Below are 7,979 nucleotides of genomic sequence, written 5' to 3'. Positions count from 1 at the left end.
CTTAAAGGGGAGAGGCAGCATGGTATAATGGTAAGAGTATGGGCATCAAAGTCAGGAGGAGAAATCCCAGCTCTCTGCTTTCTAGGTGTCTGACTTCATCAAGTCACCTACATCTCTCTGAACTTCGCTTTCTTCATCCCTTAAATGGGCATAATAACATCTCCTACTCAGGACAGGGCTGTTAGGAGATTCAAACTGCATAACGGGTGTTGAGTACTCAGCTCAGCGTCTGGGAATTAGTGGGTGCTTCTGAACACCAGATCAACACCCTCTACTATCTTAACAGCCTTGATGAGCAAAAATAATGAATCACATCTGTACAGTCTGAGTTAGCACATCATGCATTTAGGTGTCTTTAGTTCAGGGGGAGCAATCTTCAGTAGTTTTCTTATCATACGGCAAGTGCTGGGAGGCAAGCCCAGCAGAGAACTGAGGATGCCATCTTTTTCCCTTTCCTGGGCTTTCCAGTGATCACTGATGTTCTGCATTGGAAAAGTGTAAAATAAAAAAACAACTGCAAAGGAAAGCAATAACTGATGTTGCCAAACAAATCAGGCTTGATTCACAGCTCTAGCAGGTAGATCGTGAGATGGGAGGCAACTTCAGTGTGGGCTTAAGTCTCCTGAGAAAATTTGAGAATTAGGAAAGGGAAGTTTGAGAGCCCCAGAGAGATAGGTAGAAAGGCCAAAGGGCCAGGCATAGTGGCTTCCTCAGGGTTCCCGGAACCCAGACTGCCCTGGAGGAGCACTGGCCCCGGGCTCTACCGAGAGGCGTGAGCGTGGGCATTCTGTGTTCATCCATTCTGCTTGACAGGGCTGCACCTGCAGTGATTTCTGAGCGGTACCTCCATAACTCCCGAGCTCAGCCCCCAATTGTATCCCTCCCTCACCTGCTGAAATGCTCATAATTGCCTTTCATGGGAAGGTGTTTTTCTAAACCAACCGCCCTTTTGTCTCTCATTAAAATAAAAAAAGAAAAATCTTTTCAGGAGAGTTTTCCAGTTATTACCTACTTTGCCGTGTGTCAGATGGCTGTTTTCCAGTGAGACAGCTTGCCGAGGGTGAGGATGAGAACACGGGGCTTGTGACTTTGAAAGAGGAGGATGTGGTGCCTGACACACTATTCTGGGAAGTCTTTTAATAAGTGTGGTCTGAGCACCTGTATCACAAATCCTACCTAGACCGCTTATTAAAAATTCAGATTTCTGTGCCCTACCAAATCAATCTTTCAGGGGCAAGACCTGGGAATCGGTGTACTTAATGAACGCTTGAGTGATTTGATCACAGCTTTGAGAGTCCCTGCCCTGGTGGAGAATCCCCAGGGGTGAACTAATTAAGGTTCAAGCAGTCAAATGTATGACAGATTTGCTTACGTAATTGCCCCAAAGACAAAATCCATTTACTGTATCTCAGCATCTCTGTAGAGCACATCCTGGTACTATTTCCCTGCCATGCAAGGGATGCCTGTACCAACTGGCTTGAGATGGAGAGGCAGGAGCAGGAGGGGGAATAATCTTCCTTATCCCCTCTACACTCACTCCTTATTCTACACTAACAAAATCATTACTCCCAGGTAGAAATGCACGGGTCCTTTGATCCCAATTGTGTTCAGTGGAGTACCGCTGTGAACATATCTGAATTGTTTTGTTTGGAGCTTCAAGGAGGAGAGAAAAAGCGTTTAGCAGCTCCCTACAAGATCATCAGTCCGTGACAAAAAATCTCCAGGGAGCAAGTGTTGCCACAATCTGTTGTAACTCAGAAACACGCTAAACCCCATTCCAATTTTGTAAGACTGGTTTGCATATTCCGTAAGTTCTGTGGTGATCTTTTGCTTTTTGTTTTGTTTCGTTTTGTTTTGTTTTGGCAGAGCTGAAGGAAAACTATCATGGGGGTTATTTTCCGTACTTTTACCATACATTTTTATTTATCCAGCAGGAAAGAAAAGAAGCAGTAAATTGAATATTCTGCTCTTAGGAAAGACACAAGCAGGAGGAAGGAAACTCACAAGGCTTTTAATGACATCATTTACAAAAGTCCTTAGAAGCCTTCAGTGCTGCCAATAGGACTTGACTGGTTGGTGTCTGAAGGAAATGAATTGATTCCTGTTTTTGTACGCAGGTGGAAAGAGCATTAGAAGTTATGAATAGTGCTTTTACCTTGCTGCCTGTCCTGCAAACTTGCAAACAGAAACAAATGCCCTCTCTCAGAAGTATTTTCTGAGAGAACCAGTTTAACCGAGTGAAGGGGCATCTCTGGTGGTCTTCATTTCTGGTTGGAAAGGAAGGATTTTTGTATCTTAAAAATTTTTTTACAGAAAAGTATGCAAGGAACGATTTTTGTGTCTTAAAAATTTTTTTAAAGAAAAGTAGTGATAAAGGAATGCTGAGGTTTGAATTGTGTAACTGCTCATAAATAGTTTACATGATGACTCTATACATCATAAATTTTCTTACAGTTTTTACCTCTACTTTTCATATTAGTCAGACCAAGGTCATAGCAAAGGCTGTGCCATTTAATTTCATAATAGTTGTAAGTGTATTGAGCATTTACTTTATGCCAAGCATTATAATATTGCTTTAGAAATCTGATATTGTAAGAAGTCAAAAGAGGTAAGTATTCTAATTTTTATGTTTCAGCTAAGCAAACTGAGACTTGGAGATGACCAAAGTTAAGCCCTTCCCAGCAAAAAGTAGTGGAAGATCTGTAACTTGAAAGTAGACCATCTGGTTCCAAAGTATGTGGAGTAAATACAACCCTCAGCTTGTAGTTTTCTATAGTACTTTGCTATGGGCATGCACACTCGTGCACACACATACACACACACACACACAGATGGATGATTATTCCTTAGGGACAAGTTATTCCTTTACTTCATTTTTTATACTGGCATTGGTGGTATAGTGGTGAGCATAACTGCCTTCCATTTTATAGGGACCAGGTTCAAGAGAGAGAGGAGGGACTTCCTTGGTGGTGCAGTGGTTAAGAATCTGCCTGCCATTGCAGGGGACATGGGTTTGATCCCTGGTCTGGGAAGATCCCACATGCCGCAGAGCAACTAAGCCCATGAACCACAACTACTAAGCCTGTGCTCTAGAGCCCGCGAGCCACAACTACTGGGCCCATGAGTCACAACTACTGAAGCCCGCATGCCTAGAGCCTGTGCTCCACAACAAGAGAAGCCACCACAATGAGAAGCCCGTGCACTGCAAGGAAGAGTAGCCCCAGGTCTCCACAACTAGAGAAAGCCCGCCTGCAGCAATGAAGACCCAACATAGCCAAATATAAAATGAAATAAAATAAAGAGAGAGAGGATATTAGAAGCCGAAACAAAGAACCCAGACAGATGTTGGCACTTGGGAAAATAGGTCAGGGCTGTCAGCCTTCTGATACTCTTTCAAATCATTTTGGTATTTTAGTTTTATTCTTTCACTAACTCTTTATGTTCTTATGGGCAAGTGGTAATGTCCTTGACTCTGGGTTTTCTCATCTGTAAAAGATGGAGCTGGATCAAATAACCATTAAATTCCTTCAGTTTCTAACATTCTGTATGTATGGTTCCTGCCTTGAAGAAGCTTGCAGTCTCTAAGGCAGGTGTAAACATACAAGCAATGCATGATGTAAACAGAAGTTCAAGTGAGTGATTGAGGTCTCTCTTCAGGTGGTCTTGGAGTCATTGCTAAATGAGTGGTGAAGATTGTAAGGAAGGTGTAGAGATGACTCAACCCTGGTGCCATCTGAAAAGATTTACCCAAGAGGATAAAGCGTAAGCTGGGTTTATAAAAAGTTCAGACAATTGGACTTGCAAAAATTTACAAATTGAATATATGCTCTTTGTAATGAGTCAAATACTACAGGAGTACAGAAGTTGAAGGGTAGCCAGGATGGGTAGGGAAAAAGATGGGAGTCCTTGCTCTAGTATAGTTTGGTTTTTCATGTGCTGTGTTCCCCTTAACACTTCACACACATTGTGACTGACTTCACATCACATCGTTGTCATTCACTCTTGGCACTTTCAGTTGGTCTGGAATTCCTAGATGACACTTCTAGATCATCATATCTGGTACAGTGCCTGCAGCAACGATGCACTTAGCAAATAATTGGTTGAATGAATGTTGTTATATTTTGGAGATGTTTGTTCACCCATTTAAACAACAACAGTACCTCAGTTGAACACGTTGTGGGCCTGGCACTACATGCAAAGATTAAAGTGAGATTGATCTTGCTCTCACCTATCTCCATAGTCCCGTGGGGATGTGTGCATAAATGCAAAGTAGGAAGGGAAGAATTCCTCAAGAGAAATTTTGTAATTGAGACTCTTCCAATTTGGATACACTAGAAGGAAAGGTGCAAGTAAATTTTCAACTCAATAAGGCCTAAAGAGAAGACATAGAATGGGAAAATATAGCCCCAAATAACGAGGTGATTTTTTTGTCCTATCAGTTCCCCATCTCTCAAAGTGGATTAGTACCCTTAGACCTTGGATGTTGACTCAAGTTTTCTCCACTATTCCAGCATCTTGTAAGGCTGTATCCAAGAGACTCAGATCACTTCCTGACTTGTGGGTAGAAGTGTATCTAATTCTAGAAGAATCCAGAACATGTATGAAAACAATATAACAAAAGTGTTGGTTCTTATCACAGACGGAATAAGAACTCAGATGGAAATGCTGGCCTGAGACTGAGGGGGAAAGGAGAGGAGAATAAAAAGAATAGGCTAGTCTTTTCATTTCCATATATCACCTCACAGAGGATTAAGCATGGGAAGTCTAGTTGAGTGGTGGTTCCGTTTTTAAATTAATTCATTCATTTGACAACCACGAATGGAGTGTTGATAATGTCCAAGGCAATGTGCTAAGCTCTGAGAGACCCCAGAAACTCACCATTTCTGTAAATCTGTGACAGAACATTCAAAGTGTATTAGTTTATTAGCGCTGCCATAACAAAGCACCCCAGACTGGGGTGGCTTAAACAAGAGAATTTTATTTTTTCACCATTCTAGAGGTTAGAAGTTCAAGATCAAGGGGTCAGCAGGGTTGTTGCATAGGAGACCTTTCTCCTTGGCTTGCAGATGGCCATCTTCTCTTTCTGTCTTCTCACGGTCTTTCCTCTGTGTGTTGTCTGCGTCCTAACCTCCAGTTCTTATAATGACACCAATCATATTGGATTAGGGCTCAACCATATGTCCTCATTTGACCTTCGTTACTTCTTTAAAGTCCCGGTATCTCCAAATATAGTCACATTCTGAGGTACTAGGGGTTAAGACGTCAACATATGAATTTTGAGGGGACAAAATGTAGCCCATAACATGAAGCTTCAAACATTCAGCCTCAATTCAGGAAGGGGAAAAGCTTGGGGGTGTTTATTTTATTAAAATTTACCTTTAATAGGTAAATAAATATAGGTTCTTTTAACAAAATGAAAACCAGCTTGAAGAATCCAAAGCATTAAAATTTTCCATTCACTGAGGGTTTCATTGTTTGATAAAGATAGTGATTTTTAAATTTTTTGGCACTAAACTCCGTTAACCAGCCCTGACTGTTTTGTTTACTAAGTCCTTAGTTACAGCCTAGAGTTGATGTAGAATATCTTACTCTGGAAATGTGTACACATTGTACAAGCTCTAAAAGAAGAAAAAACATGATACTTTGCTGGCTTTAGGCTATTTGCTATAAAGAGGATTTCAAGGGTGTTAAAACAGGGGATGGATGGTGCTAAATCATTTTCTTCCAGTGGACATGGACAAATTGTTTGGACTTGGATAAAAGGAAACATTTTGACTTGGGATCAAGGGGAACAACGTGACATTAAGATTGTTGGTTATGCTTATCAACAGGAACCGCTATGCTTATTAAAGGCACTTCTGTTCCCATAGAGGTCATTTTCATTTATGACCTTAGTCATGACATATAAGAGCCTGTGCAAAAAGATGAAAGATAATGCAAAATTCCATCTCTGAGTCAATTTTGTTATTATCACAGGGTGGTAACTTTAAAAAAATCCTAATTTTGTGCATGGAATATTAGATTGGGGTTATTTAGATAGTACAACTTATATGGATTTTAAATCTAGTAATGTTATTAACTTGATTTTTTCCATCAAGAAAGAATAATTTTCATAATGCATTTATAGAGTAGTTGAACTCTATGAGGTATTGTAAGGCATTTTGTTCAGCTCCCTTATCTTACAGGTGAAGAACCTGAGGTTAGCAGATGTGGCATATTTCTCTTAAGATTATCCTGTGAATTAGTGAAAGAATCAGGATTTAACCCAACTAAATTCAAGGTTCCTCAACTCCCTATTTAGGGCTTGTTCCAACTAGAGAGTCACAGAGCATTTGTGCTAAATGACCTCGGAGGCCATTGAGTCAAATCCTCTTGTTATAATTGATTAACTCATTGTTGTTAATTAAGGAACTTGTGGCCCACAAAGGTGAGACAGTCTGCTGAGGGCACAGGGAATTGATGGCAGAGCCAGGATCTAGAACCTACATCTTTATTCTCCGAGTCCCGAGAGCCCTCCTCCAGGATTTCTCTCGGGATGTTCTGAGTGTATGCTGTGCACAGAGCTAGTTAACGGGGCCCTGGTCCTTTATCTCACAGGGGAAGGAAGCGTGGGGTTTGGGGCTACTCTTCTTGGAATCTTTATCTTCCTTTTGTACAGAAGGATGATGAGACAGGGCTCAGAGATTGCAACAAGAAACTAGCCAAAGTTCCAGTTTTACTTAAGTGCAGTGGATCAACTGAAGAATATTTGTATCAATCGGTCAAACTATTGAGTACCTGCTGGTATGCAAAGATAAAAAACAAAAAAGCCCCAGAAAAATGCACTCTTTCTATGCTTTCTCCATCATCCATGTAGGGAAACTAGATATAAACACTCCAAAATATACCTAAAAATACACTAAGCATAAAACTTTTCTACTCACATACCAGGTATTCCCTTTCTTTTAGTCTCAGGGGCACGTCTCCTCTCCCCTTCTAAATGGAAAGTTCCTTGAAGTAAAACTGTATCTTAGTCATTTCTATCTACAATATTTATCATGTCCAATACCAGTTTAACTCAATGAACTTACATTTAACAACAATACAAGAAAGATTTCATAATACACAAGATGGCACAAGGCCTCTAGACCCAACTGTGGGAAAAAGGAAGGAAAAGCAGTAGCTTAAACAAGAAGAGACATGTTTCCACCCCACATTCAAGACGTCTGTAGGCAGTAGCCAGCACTTCACAGTGCAACTGGTCTAGACACCTTCTTTCTTATTGCACTGCTGGGTATGACTTCCATTCCAAAATGGCTGCTAGAACTATAGCGATGACATGTAAATCCTATCCAGCAGAAGGGAGGGAAGTGAGGAAGAATGATATGCCCCCTTTTTTTAAGAGTACTTCCAAGAAATTGCATACCCCACTTCTGCTTATGTCACATTAGCCAAAATTTAGTCATGGACATAGCTAGCTGCAAAGGAAGCTGGGAAATGTAGTCTTTTTTTTTTTTTTTTTCCCCCAGAGGACCACAAGAATCCAATTAAATATCAGGGATTCAATTACTGGAGGAGAAGGAATATCAGAGAGAAAACTGGCAGGATCTGACACAACTCCAAGCTCCCGAAAGAAGGATTTCACTGCAGTATTTCATTATTTTTTTCTTTTTTAATCAGGGGAAGGTCAGCCATCTCTAGTCTTATGACTAAGATTGTAGATTTAATAATAAACAGATCTGATTGTACTCTGGCTCTGCTGATTACTGCATGTGTGTGACTTTGGTTAAGGAACTTAACTCATAAGATTGTTGGAAGAACTAAGCCACAGTCTTGGCACAGATGCAATGTGCAATAAATGATGGTGTTTATTGTCATTTTTTTCTTACTAATTTCCCTGTTGAGCAAATATGTACCTCAAAACATGTCTAGTAAAAGATATACCATCCATCAGCTGGAGGATGCATGCCTTATAAGCTGCAGTCACCAGAGTGCCAAAA

Source organism: Balaenoptera physalus (assembly GCF_965194825.1).
Source record: "Balaenoptera physalus genome assembly, chromosome: 17".
Lineage (NCBI taxonomy): Eukaryota > Metazoa > Chordata > Mammalia > Artiodactyla > Balaenopteridae > Balaenoptera > Balaenoptera physalus.
Note: the sequence above shows the minus strand (reverse complement) of the source record.